The sequence below is a fragment of the Pinus tabuliformis genome, chromosome 1_1 (assembly GCF_031772625.1).
Source record: "Pinus tabuliformis cultivar Carrire ecotype Pingquan chromosome 1_1, CPIR1, whole genome shotgun sequence".
NCBI classification, from domain to species: Eukaryota; Viridiplantae; Streptophyta; class Pinopsida; order Pinales; family Pinaceae; genus Pinus; species Pinus tabuliformis.
The window spans coordinates 549,094,247-549,109,092 of NC_142297.1; the positions used below are offsets into that span (position 1 = coordinate 549,094,247).

General features: G+C 39.0%; 1 protein-coding gene across 8 annotated transcripts in view; it reads left to right on the forward strand.

Annotated features, from left to right (window-relative positions):
* Positions 1–14,846, forward strand: part of LOC149214292 (uncharacterized) — a 264,915-nt gene that overhangs the window by 90,376 nt on the left and 159,693 nt on the right. The window lies entirely within an intron of this gene.

Here is a 14,846-nt window from a genome sequence, read left to right on the forward strand (position 1 = left end):
TCAGTTCTTTTTCTGCAGATTCATTTGATAGTTGGTTAGTTGATAGTGGTGGTTCCAAACATTTTACTGGTTATAAAGAAGCACTCTCTAAATGTTATCCTTAGAGATAATTTTACTCACCAAGTTAAAGGTTATGGTTCATTTTTATTTCAGTTAAATGATGGCAAATCTATTTTTCTGCAAAAAGTTTTGTATGTACTTGGTTTGAAAAAAATCTTGTATCCATATTTGCTCTAGAAGTTAAAGGAATGAAAGTTGTTTTTATTAATGGAAAAGTTCTAATTTGGTCTTTGAACTCAAGTATGAGAGAAACCTTCACTCTTGGACCAAGATGCGAAGGGCTTTACAAAGTCAATGGTAGACCTATTCATGCACTGGTTCATGATACTGATCTTCAGTGTGAGCTATTGCATATAAGATTTTCTCACCTACACTACAAAGCCTTACTTCATGTAAGGAAGATGGTTTCTGGAATGCTCGAGATCATAATGGATCATGAAGGAGTTTGCCCAGGATGTGCAAGTGGAAAGCATATAAAGGGATCATTCCCTTCAAGCAGAACAAAAACTAGTCAAGTACTTCAGCTCATACATTCTTATTTATGTGGACCTATGTCTGCTACTTCTCTTGGTGGCTATTTGTATTTCATGATTTTTGTTGATAATTTTTCTCATAAGACATGGATATTCTTTTTGAAAAAAAAGGTGAAGTATTTGACATGTTCAGAGATTCAATGATTTGATTGAAAATCAATCTGGAAAGCAGATCAAAGCTCTAATAATGGGGGAGAGTTCACTTCCAATGATTTTAATGATCTTTGCAAAGACGCTGGAATAAATAAAGAAACCACTGTGCCATGCAACCCACAACAAAATGGCGTGGCTGAGAGGAAGAATAGAACTATTATGAAAGTGGCCAGAGCCATGTTGCATGATAAAAAACTACCAAAGTTTCTATGGGGAGAAGCTGAAAATATTGTTGTTTATGTGCAAAATAGAACTCGTCACCAGGCCTTCAACAATAAGACTCTTGAAGAAGTCTTCACTGGTAAAAGGCCCGGGGTGAGTCATTTGAGAATCTTTGGTTGTCTTGTATACTTCCATGTGCCAAAAGAAAAAAAGAACAAGCTAGAAGCTCCAGGTAAGAAATGTACGTTTGTTGGTTATTGTGATAATTCAAAATCTTATAGAATTTATGTACCTGGTCAAAGAACTATAGAGTTTAGCAGAGACGTAACATTTGATGAAGATGCAACTTTGAGAAAAGCAAGAGACTCTCCTCTTGCCATTGCTGAATGACATGCTGTTAATGAAAAAGACACTGCACCTGAGTTTGAACCGGAACCTAAGAATGAACTTGCTGATAATCCAATGGGTTCCATGGATCCTCTAGATCCTCCACCACATGATCCTCCTACCAGAAAGAGACCACTATGGCTGCGAGATACCTTGCAAGATGCTGAACAACATGCTGCCCCAAGAGGAACGTTTAGAGAAAGTAAGAAGCCAAGTCGGTTTCAAGGGTATGTTGCTGCCATGAGCAACATCATTCAGGCAGAACCATGCACCTTTGAAGAAGCTGCAAAAGAACAAGTCTGGAAAGATGCCATGATTGAAGAATACGAGTCCATCATCCAAAATGATGTCTGGGAAGTGGTTCCTAGACCTCAAGGTAAATCTGTTGTCACTTCCAAATGGTTGTTTAAGATTAAACATGGTGCATATGGTACTGTTGAAAAATATAAGGCTAGATTTGTAGCTAGAGGTTTCTCTTAAAAAGAGGGAATAAATTATGATGAGATTTTTGTACCTGTAGCTCGATATACTACTATCTGATCTGTTGTTGCCTTAGCTGCAAGCCAAGGATGGACTCTTCACCAAATGGATGTGAAAATTGCTTTCTTGCATGGCTTCCTCAAGGAAGAGGTATTTGTGGAACAACCACAAGGCTTTGAAGAGTGTGACAGAGAAATTCATGTATGCAGACTGATGAAAGCGTTATATGGGCTGAAGCAAGCTCCAAGAGCTTGGTATGCTCGCATTGATAGCTACTTGATAGCAGTGCAAACCCAAACCTTTACTTGAAAACAGTCCAAGGTATACCTTTGATTTTGGTATTATATGTTGATGATTTATTCTTGATAGGAGGGGAACCTCTTATCCTCCAGTGTAAGAGGGAGTTAGCTTCTAAATTTGAAATGAAAGACCTTGGTTTGATGCATTACTTTCTGGGTCTAGAGGTCTGGCGAAGACTTGGTGAAATTTATCTTTCTCAAGGAAAATATGTTGTTAAGCTTCTTGAAAGATTTGCTATGGTAGAATGTAAGTCCATGCGTACTCCTATGCACTGTTTTAAAAACCGTTCCGGTCTAACCGGTTACCGGTCTAACCGACCGGTTGGAGGCCTGGCCGGTCCGAACCGGCCCTTCTAACCCGGTTTGTAGCCTTATGTGCCCAAAAACAGGCCCTAACCGGTCAAAACCGGCCGGTTTAGGGCGGAACTGGCCGGTTTGTAGCAAACCGGCCGGTTCCGTCCTAAACCGGCCGGTTTATGGACAGCCCGCCAATTAACACAAAAAGTGCAGCGGTTTTTGGTTTTAGGGGTGGTTTAGGGGTTTTGGGGGGCAGGGAAAGGTATTTTCCCTCCAAAAACACCCTCACACTTGCTATAAGTGACCCCTCTCACTCTCATTTGTCTCACACAACTGATTTGGAGTGTTTGTGAGCTTGGAGAGTGTGGAGTTTTTGCTGAAGTAGTCATCTTGGAGTTGGAGTTGGAGCTATTTTGGAGATAGTGTGTAGTTGTCAGTGGAGTTGCCATCTTCAAGAGAAGGCTAAGGGAGCTAGTTTGCATTTCCAGGTAAGGATTTGCACTTGATAATTCCTCATTTGAGTCTGCTGTCCATGAATTTTTTTTGTGTTACAAACTTCTCACTTCTATGATCTACCATCCAGGTAGTCATCATGCCTTCAAAAGCCGAAGATACTGCATGGGCTCATTGTGATATGATTGATGGCAAAATGATCTGCAAATATTGCCAAAAATCCATTCAAGGAGGGGGTATTAACAGGTTCAAGCAACACTTGGCTGGGATAGGAGGCCATGTAAAGCCATGTGGAGCACCAAATGAAATAATAGGGCATATTAGGGCAGAATACCTTCAGAAGTTTCAGACTCAAGTCACTGAACCAATAGAGAAGTTTGTGGCTACACAGTTTGGGAGTCGAGACTCAACCAACTGAGTTTGATCATGATGACTGAGACTCATGAGAAGTTTCAACTTCAAGTGATAATGTTGATCACTATTATAGTATTACTATTATCATATATGTAGAGTCTAGACTGAAGTCTTGTAGTAGGCCACTGGCCCCATAGTTTGTAGGCTTTATTTTTGCACTCTAGTGGCCATTTAGAGCCTCATTGCTTATGTATTTTGTCGATGATATGTATTGCACTCGGTGCCATTTTGATATATTCACCTTTAAGGCTTTACATGGTATATCAATGAGCAATCTTTGCATATTTTGTCTCTATTGGCTTGGAATCATGGTTTTAAATCTTAAAAATAGTTTTTTTCATTAAAAAATAATTATTTAATGTATTTTTCTAAAACCGGTTCGTTTAGACCAAACCAGTCCCGGTTAGACCGGTTCCGGTCGGTAAACCGGTTCATTAGGTGGACCGGTCCGGTCACAGGTTCCGGTTTTAAAAACACTACTCCTATGCAAATGAAATTTAAGAAATTATGTGGCAAAGTTGTAGGACCTAGTGTAGCAAATCCCACAGAGTATAGACAACTCATTGGTGCTTTGGTGTTTTTAGTAAACACTAGGCTTGACATATGCTTTGTTGTAAACACTTTAAGTCAACATAAGATTGATCCCTTTCATGCCCATTGGATTGCTGCAAAACATGTACTCAGATATTGAAATATACTGCTAAAAATGTAAGACTTCATGGATATATTGACGTTGATTGGGCAGGTAACTCTGTTGATAGAAAGAACACTGCTGGGTGCTGCTTTAGCTTGAAATCTGCCATGATCTCTTGGATGAGTAGAAAACAGAAGTCTGTTGCACTGAGTACAATTGAAGCTGAGTGCATTGCTGCTAGCATGACTAGCTATGAGGCAGTTTGGTTGAGAAAGCTTTTTGGGGAACTATTTGAGCAAGTTCCAGACACAACAGTTATATATTGTGACAATAAGAGTGGGATTCATCTTGCAGAAAATCCTGTGTTTCATGACAAGTCCAAGCATGTTGAGATCAAGTATCGCTATATCTGGGATACGGTGTAGAGAGGAGCAGTGAAGCTCCATCACATCTCCACTGATGATCTGATAGCTAATATTTTTACCCAACCTTTATCGAAAGGAAAGTTCTTGTTTTTTAGAGCATAGCTTGGACTTATGGACGTGACCCTTCCGGGAAGTGGTCACAGTTGATTGAGAACATTGAGCTGCCTTTCCCCTGTCAGAGCTCACAGGATTAGGGAATGGTGCTGAAAAGCTCCTGAGGATGAAGGACCTCTTGTGTAGTGTGTGCCGCAAGAGTAGGCCTCAATAAGCGTCTGACCCACAGGCTGGGACGTGGGAAGAGGCACCTATCTGGCCAATAGGTGTAGTGAGACTTGTCTAGGATGCAGGTGTTCCACTACTTGACACTTTGTTGTGTTTGATTCTTGTCTGTGTGACTTGTTTGAGTCTTGTTTATGTGACATGTGATGATCCCTTCCTTTCCAAATTTGTGTCAAGTGGATGATTCTTCTTTAGATTACGACTTCATTGTTACAGGTATTACAGAGCAGAGTTGAATTGAGATGAATGAAAGAGATAAGAGGAAGCATAGATCTTTGATGTAGAAAGAAATTCCTCCCTAGCTCAGAGGGAATGTTAAAATTTGACAACTCAGGGATGAATTTCTTCTAGAAGAAATCATATCTTTCAGTTTTGTTTTAACCGCCTATAATGAAATTTCATTTCTAACAATTCTAATATGACTTTCCAGAAATAGTAAGTCACATCTCAATTTGGAAGTGACTTTCCTTAAGTAGAAATTCATGTCTAGATGATCAAGGATGATCTCAGCACATGGAATCCATTTTAAAATCAAATCAATCATGATTATCCAAGTCAAGAATTAATATTTTTATCCTTACTATTATTATTTTATTATGATACTATTATTTATAAAATAGTCTAAAGTCATTGACCTTTATTGGATTAAGAAAACAAATTCTCTCATGGAAATTTGGAATAAGTAAATTAAATTGAGAGAATGTAACTCTCCCTCTCTAATTCAATGTATGACAAAAGTGTAACTCCTCATTAAATGCACTTGTAACTCCCTCATTCAATTCGATTTGTAACTCTCACCAAATATTCTCTCATGTTTAAGTGTAACTCTCTCTCTCCCTAATTCGAATTGTAACTCCTCAAGACAAGTGTACCTCTCTCTCTATTCTTGGGATGAGTTACACTTCTCCTCAAGTAACTCCTCCCTCATGGAATTCAATTCTCCTATTATTGGCTCAAGGCATGAATTCATTTTGTAACTCCTCTCCTTTCTCATCTATTTAAGCAAGAGCAAGTGAGAGTTGAGAGTAGCATGTTCATTGTGAAGAAGGAGAGCTAGTGTTGAGTGTGTGCAAGAGAAGTGTGAGAGCAAGTGAAGAGTAAGAGCAAGGGAAGAGCTAGAGAAAGTGTGAAGGACAAGATTTGATCAAGAGAAGGAGATCTTCAAGCAAAGAGCAAGAGCACTTCAACTGCAAGTTGATTAGGCATTGGTGATTTTATTCATTCTCATTCTCTCTCTCTCTCTGTATTTTGCTGAACAATTCAAGAAATATAATAGAAGAAGAACCATTTGGGTTTTCCATTTGTGGGTTTTGCCCTGGTCATTGGACCTAACTCTCTATGTTTTATATTTGTGCTTGACTGTCTTCATATGATCTTTAAGTTTATGTTCTAGCTACAATTGATGATTTGAAAAGTTTTGAAGAAGAAATCTGCATTTTAAGTAATTGCAACAACATGGCAAATTCAGTTTTCTGAAAAGTAAATTCAGTTTTCTGCAAAGTACATTTAGGTTTCTGCAAAGTACATTCAACTTTCTACGAAGTACATTAAGTTCCATTCAAATTTCTGCAAAGTACATTTAGTTTTCTGCAAAGTACATTCAGTTTTATGCATAGAACTTTCAATTTTCTGCAAAGAATTTTTAAATTTCTTCATATAACTTTCAGATTTTAACAATTTGCTTTGACATCTGCCTCGTCTTGTTCTCTATGATATTTTGCAAGTTGTTCTTTGCTTAAATCTTTTCTATTTGTCCCATTCGATTTAGGTGGGCCAATGCATGCCATTGCCTTTTAACCCAAGTAAATGTGCTTTAACATGGGTGTATGATCCTTTAAACTCCTTTTTACACTAATTGCAAACCCATGCCAATGACCCCCTTCTTTGGATCTTCCCAACAATAGCTACATATTTCCAAAGTGGTGACTTTGGATCAACTTTAGGGGTAGATTCAGTTTCATGTTCCTCTGCCTCACGAATGGCCGGACTTGAAGATTCCCTGATGATGATGTAAATGAATTATGAAATTACAAAATAAAATTAGAAAAATTCTTCAGAATAGAAGATGGCAAGTAGTCTCCATTCCAAATATTACTAATTAGTCTATTGTGCACAAAAAGTTGATGGCAAAAAGAGTGGAATCATATGAACCACCACTATTTAATTTTTTTATGAAGCAGTTTAATCCAGGGAGGTTGAGGTAGGGAATGGCTCATGTCTCTACGGAATTTACCGCTTGAAGAGGCTATTGAGGCTCTTTGCACCTTGCTAAGAATAGGTCCAAAGGTTTCAACTTGTGTTGAAATTTTTTGCTTTTTCCCTAGCTCAACACCACACCATTCCTGCTGATACACATGTATGGTAGGTGAAATGTTTTTTTATGTTAAGATTCACAATCTGTGAAGAAAACTATTGAAATCTATCCTTGCTTACTTGGTACAATGGCTCGGGGTGCAACTGATTGCCAATTCTGTCATAGAAACCTGGGCATTAAGGTATGCTTTCAGGCTACGCATAAGTTCACAATGCACATTATTTGTTTTTTTGTTTATTGAATCTTACAAATTCATGTTTAGTTTAATAAGTCTTTTTTACTTGTGAACGCTGAAGGAATGGTTTTTTCCTCAAGGATACAATTTTTAATTTAGAAATTAGTAATGGTTATTTAGTATTTACAGGTATTAGGTCCTAAATTTCAATGTCTTATTTATTAGAGGTCTCCTTCATGCTTCTCTGTAGGGTTTGAAAGCTTGAATAGATTTTCTCAAGTACTAATTGAGGTATTTTCCTAGCTAATAGTGGGAAATGAGGAAGCGAAGTGGTAACTTACCTTAGTTAAATTCTCCTCCGGCACTGCCTTATTTCCCTCTGTCGTTGTCACCTGTGGTTATTTGAATTTCAATTTTCCCTCTGGCCCCAAGTTTCCAACTCGGCTAGCGTCTCGATGCCTCGAAGACTTTGGCTTATCAAGTTATCTCCCTTCGTGATCTGAAAATTGCGGAAGAAGATCGTCCTCTAACACTTTGCAAGTTTGAAAATGGGTCTTTAAAACAACACGTTAAGTTGGTGTTCCTTCAAGCACGAATTAATTCACGTGTGCAAGTTAACCATAAAGAACACAACACAAATAATCATGCAGACATCAAGAAGAATGACACCAAGTTTGATGATGCAGTTCACCCCTCTTGGGCTACGTCTTCGGGCCCTGCTCAAAATGCTAGGCCGTTCATATTTCAGTATTTTAAAATGAGGTACATCAATTTGCTGTTTACAATTGCAACTATTGCCCTTGCAAGGAAATGTTCTCCTACAGAGAACTCTCTCATAATATCACTTGACAATCTACAATCAATGTGTCATCTATAGCAAAACAAAGAGTCTCCTGCAAGGACTCTAAACCTCAACTGAAATTGAGCAATCATGCATCAACAATACATCATTCATTAACTGTCTCAACTTGACTTGGAGAGACAACAGTTCATGTACCGACCTTTGAAGAATTAGTTGCTGCAACTATCGAACAGGCTTTGCCGATGAGTTCAAAGCGCACCAAAACCCCCGTTTCGGCTCTTCAAGTGCCCAATTTGGCTTCCGTACGACTCCTGAATGCCAAAAACCAACTCTACTCCATAATGGCTCTCAACGCCACCTCTAAGCTTCACTTGCCTCTGCCTCTGAATTGCTTGTTCTCTCTTTTGTGCATTGACAACCTTTTATAAGGTTTTGGAACCCTAATTTTAGAGTTTGGTTGTAACAACATAGCAAATATTAGTAATATGTTATAACAACATTGCAATTTGAGCTATTTGAATTAAATCAAATTAGCAACCATATCATATGGTTATACTTTAGCAATTTTATAACATATATGTTATCAACATTTGGCCCAATGGTATGCGCATTAACCAAAGTATTATCATAGACTTTGTATCGTGGCACATGTAATTATAGCATGGCTTGACATTGGATCAATGCATACCATAGTTGTGGCATATCATTGGAACGGTGGCTACCTAACCCCGCACCATCCGTGGTTAACTCTGGAGTATGGTTATAACGACATATCACATATAATATATTGTTGGTGTATTGATCTGGTAGAGGTGTGACAGATCCTCATGGCACTTCGACATTCAAGCTGGCACAACCATATACCGTATAACAAAACCTTATGGTGACAAGACCTCTTGGCACATATTACAACTGGCATGTTCAAATAACCAAGTTTAAATCATATGCTCCGATGGTGACTATGTTGACTCGTGGCACATTTGTAACCGCATATGGAATCCCTCCCGCGGTGATGTTGACTGCGCACCGGTGGCATGACATGTCAAATATGTTGACTGTGCTAACATTTAGAGCAATAATATGTCGACCCATAATACAACTCAGCGCCGATTGGAGACATCGTTGCCAAGTTTGGTGGAGACTCTGTTGGAATGTTGATAGGTTTGGCGGGGCTGCCAAGTGTGGCGGGCTCCGCCAACCTCTTACCACATATGGCATAAGAACACTTTAAATAATGCCTCGCAACCATTGTGAATAAAATGAAAAGCCGTGGTCCAACGATTTGAATTTGAGTTGTTTGATGCTAGGTCACGAGTTCGAATCTCCTGGAAGTCCTGCAGGCTCATAAAAAAATTTATTATGCCATGAGGAGGCCACGTGGCAGCCAATCATTGGCCCACGTGGCACTCCATTATTGGTCAAATTAAAAATCAACCAACCAATCATAAACACCAAAATTCGACAAACCAAAAGGAGCCACTTGGCGGAATCTGGGCATGCCATGTGTAAACTGGAACCATGAGCTTTGACCAATAGAACCATGAGTTGACCATTGACCTTTTGACTTTGACTGTCACTTGTGTTGACTTTGACTTTTTACATGTTGGAGGAAAACTTCAAAACGCATTTTCTTCCTCATACGAAGGCCATTTTCAAAATCGAATATACCCACCAGAATCACCGCGATGAGCTCTTTGACTTGGTGCTGATTTCACGAGCATCTGAGATGGTAAATTCTGAGCATGTCAAGATCTGTTGCTATCTATGACCATCTTGGTGTTCAATCATTACATAGCAAACTACGACTAGACTCAACAAGATCCATCCTGGATCACGGTGGCTCCAAGCTTATATCCCTCCGTCTCAGTGGCTCCAAGGCTCAAGCTTCTCTCCCTCCGGCTCTGCGGCACCAAGGCTTAAGCTTCTTTCCCTTCGGCTCGACGGTTCCAAGACTTAGACTTGAGTGCTTGGTTGACAGTCACAGGTGAGTCCAAAATTCCAAATCGAGCTTTGTCGTTTGGCAAATTTTAATATGGCAATGGGCATATGCGAATGGGATTATTGGGTAGGCCTTAGTTCAAATGACAATGTCACAAAACGATGCAATGGGAGGGTTGATTATCGGGCAAATCACGAAAAGTATGCCTCGTTCCTTGCAGTAGATGTTTTTCGGAGTGGATTCATTTTTGGAAATCCGGAAACGGATCCAAAAAATTTGAAACTTAAAAAAATGTTTCAAAACTGGATCCGTCGTTTTCGATTTGGCGGGAAAGCTCAAATACGTTTTTTGGCCATTTCTAGGCGGATAGTATGAGTTACATTTCCATTTCCATTTCCGGATCAGAAACGGGGAATGACGTTTCTGGCAGTCAACCTAGCTGTTTCTGGTAACTTAACATTAAGATGGTTTGCCAATGCCTTCTATCTTCTTGGGAGATGGAGTCTTAGGAAATTTTACCATGGAAATATCAAACCCTTGAAGGGAGTAAGGGGGAAAACCATATGGACCTCCAAAGTCTTTCTACTCATGAGCAATATGACAATACAAAATAGTAGTAGCCACATTTCCCCAAGCTCAAGTCTTTCCAACACTACCAAGCAATGAGCAAGGGGCTTTATTTATACGAAAAGTGGGAGCAAATCCCATTGAGCAACCATGCAACAAGTGTCTAAGGCTGAACTGTGAGCTGATAAAAGTGGCTACATTACCACCCAAGACTGGCTGCGTACTGCTGTAGGTGGCATCAAGAGGAACAACTCAGGACAAGTATACTAACAGCTGCCAAATAGAATCCACGAACTGTTCCATGTGTGGGGTAAACATATGGAGAATCTCAACTTTAACTCGTCCTCCAAATCAGCTGTCACACAGGCTACCAAAACTATGCTGTGTGTGCTTCAAAGTGGCCTGTGTATTGACTGTCAAAGGAGCTGCGTGGGAAAGGTGAGGACAGCTGGAGTGATGGGGGAGTAAATGGGGAGTTAACTCTCTCTTTCCTGCCACCTTAACCCAGCAAGTAGACAGCTAACTCGAGCTGCCATAGTTAACTGAACTTGGCCCCTCTATTTTAGTGAACTCGACCCTCTTTTGATGGGATTTGGCCTCCTTTACTCACTGTAGGAGGCAACAATTTGTCCTTGGCTTAGGTGGCCTCCAAATCAAATCTTAATTCAGCCTTTGAATGGTCAAGTCACTTTGTTGACTGCTGGTACATTTACTTGACTTGGAACATGTTTTTTATTTGTACCCAATTTATTTGTTTTCCAATTTTCCTTGTATTTTTTCCACTTTCATGAGTAAAAGTGGATTTTGACGAGGAAATAATTATTTTTTGGACTCCAAAGTGGGTACTATGATAATGTTGGTGCTCTGGGTATGAATTTTGAGTACTGACATGCCACCAACATTTCCTAACACCACTTTTTTACTTATTACACACAAAATTAATTAAAAATCCCGTTCTGTAGGAAATTAATTAAAAAAGCCTAGCATGGTAATCTACATTGACCCCAGAGTTAGAAACACACTCAAGGCCCAGTCACTAAAACACACTCCAACTTTGGAGGTTAAGAGTGAAAAATCTCAATTAGTTATTCAATGTTAAAAATTAGAATAACCAATTAAGTGAAAAAAACACTCTAGAGTGGACTCCTTTGTAATGAAGTCCCAAGTTGTCTTAGTCCATTACATAAGTTCATCATGCTGGTGTCATTTATTGCAGGGGTATGGAATTTGAGAGAGAAGATAGAGAGAGAAAAAGGGAAAAATGCCCTGCGGTACTTATGACCTTCAAAATTTTTCCAAGTGTCTTTTCCATTGGGAAATTTGGTCTTTGTTTCTTGCCATGTGCATATGAGCAGGTAACAAGGTCTACCTCTTCTAATTTATGACTAAATGCCCCTATGCAACTTTGATTTTTTAGTGGACAAAAATAAAAATGGGTTACAAACCAACCCATTAACTTAGCAATAAGATATGCCATAATAAGCCCACACGTGTGAGTTGTATGCCTGAAAGAGTGATGATGTCATGCCCTTTAAGGGCTCCAAATCAATGTGGAAAAAGTCGAAGTCGGGATTAAATTGGCAAGGGTCCAAAAGTTGAAAAAGTCGTTAAAGTCTAGAGTTTTTTGAAAAAGTTGGCAAAATTAAAAAAATACAAAAATATTCATTTTTTAAAAAATCCAAACTTTTTCAATAAAATCCCTATTTTTTCAAAAAAAAAAAAAAACGTTAAAGAAACTACCTCATTCACGATTTTTTGGAAAAAGTCCCGATTTAATCCTGACTTTTTTGATTTAATCCCGACTTTTTCAATTGGGAAAAAATCGGCAAAAAATCGTCGGCCAGCCAAAAAAATCGTGTTTTGGGGATTTAATCCTGATTTTTTCCCGACTTTTTCCACACTGCTCCAAATGCTCCATCAAGGTAAAGACAAGGCTAAAATTGTTTCCAAGCATCATGATCAACCTCCATTTGAGTAAAATCCTCAAATCAAGCCTCAAAGCAGCTACAAGGGTCAAAAATCCAACTGTTGGTGCTATATGTCATCTCCATGGGTGCCAAGTAAGCAACGTGGTGCCTTTTCTCTCTAGTGTTAGGGCTCCATCAGGTGCAACAAGCCTTCCTCAATCATCTTGGGGGATGACTATCATCATTTGGGCCATGGATCATGGCATGCCCATCAAGTAGTGTCAAGCCCAGGCTAGGGGTATGTTGGGTCCATTGGTAGGTACATCATCAAGAATCCTCCATGGTAAACAAGAGAAGCTCAATGTTCTGGCTCTTGTGAGTGCTCTGGGATGTATAACAACTGCTCAAGTTATCAAAAAGCCCAATGCGCTGCAAAAAGTGGGCAACGCTGCATCTGCTAAGTCATCATGCTCTCTGAAACGTACGACTTGGGCATCATGTGGAGTAGGGTGCCCTCAAGGCCTCTACAACTTTGGATCACTTGGCAAAACCAACTCAAACTCAAGTGAAAGCGACCATTCATTGGATACTAAGATCATAAATGCATCTAAGTGGACCATATTTTTTTTTCTTTTTTGTTGTGACTATAGGAATCGACAATTGCGTCGGTTTCATGGTCGCGTGACACGGGGTCAATTTCGACTACTACCACTATATCCCCTAGGATCCTATTTTTGCCCCTTTTGCAGACATGGGTAAGTCGGGGGGATTTGAATCTTGAATCTCTTGGTACATCACACTTCATTTCCACGACGCTTGCCATTTGAGGGCCCCTTGGGGGCTAAGTGGACCATACTTAAGTGTCAAGGGCATTTTAATATTTCAAACAGGATCACTGTCAAATATTTAACTAGACCAAGTCTCGTGAAGGTGTTCCCTACCTTTGTAAGAGTGGCTAAGTAGTCAATCCTATTAGGTGCTCCCAACCCTAAAGGGGTGGTGGCATTGAAATGGTCAACCCTTCAATCCAGAGGTGTTTAGTGCCAATAAGTGGCAAATGGAGGGGAAGGACTTCATGGCCAAGTGCCATGGTTAGGGGACCGGTTAATGAGAGTCTACATTTTGAGTGTATATATGTAATGGAGGGAGCAATTATGGAGACATGGGTTACCCTTTTCGGCCTACTTTTTCCACCCCTCTCGTGCGCCTTTTACTTCTTTTTGATAATTCTTCTTATTTGGTGCATAGCTCAAGGATCAAAGCTTCCTCTTTATGATATAGCATTTGGTGTACACTTTAAGATGAGACAATTTATCACTCATTAAGGTTGGGACATGCAAGGGTTCCTTTTGATGGATGGAACATCAAAGTTTTCAGGATCCGGGTAATGGCTAATGAGGAGGGTAGAGCTCATGCTAAGATTTTTCCGATACACTAACTTATGTCTCGGCCATATTTTGCATTTTAACTTTTTTTTTTCTTTCATTGTGGCTGTCTTATGCTTTTTCACTGTTTTAGTTGCATCAACCTCCAAGGCAATGTTTTTCGACCCTACTCAAGGATGTGGATAAGAGAGTGCCAAATCCCAATGAACCAATAACAGTTAACCCAAAGAATGAGAGTGCCAAAAATTCCAAACGAAGAAACTGAAAGGCCTATTTCTATAATTATTGCTCATAATGGAGCTTGGATTTAGAAATATTTGCAGATCTGTGAATTTTCTATAGTTCTTTCTTATTATTTTGCTTCAAAAGGGCACCTGTTCTGTGGGTTTCCACACTGCGGTCTGGTGAAATAATGTAATGTAGAGAATTTCGCAAATCTCTCACCCTAACAAGTATTTATGAATTTAAATCCACTTATCTTGGTCATGGAACCCAAGTTATTGATAATCAGATAACATAAGGTATATATTTCACATGGAAGAAAAGATGGGGTTTATATCCAAAAGATAGTTGCATTGCTCTCCTATTTCACATATACATGGTCATGCATCCACTTAAATGCATAGAGGCAAATGGGCCAAAGTTACATACTGACACATTTGACTGGTGTCTTAAGTTCTTAACAATTGTAAAAATTCAGGGAAATTCCTGGCTGTCAGATCTTTCCCCCATTGTAAGGTATCTGTTCTGTGGAATGCAGGATTTTGGCAAACATGTTTAAGTCTATCACTTTTATAAAACTAGTTAAATGTTTTGGATCTTATTAAGTTTTAAGGTTACAAGGATTCTGTATAGATACTGACATTATTATAAATATATGTAAGACTTTATAATGAACCATTCATTTAACTTAATAACAATTGCAAACTGTTTTGTAAGGCTAGAATATGAATATGACTTAATTGCAAGTTTTCCTAAATCAAATTCACTGAGATCTTGTTCTGTTAACGATGTACTGTCTAGGTTTTGATAAAGCAATTGTATGTATTGCATATAATAAAGCCAGAAGCTCGATCATATTTATTGTAGTTGAGATTGCATTTATATCCATACTTACATAGCTTGTATGTATTATTTTCCCTTTGAACTAATATCACATGTATTTATATTGTTTATATGTT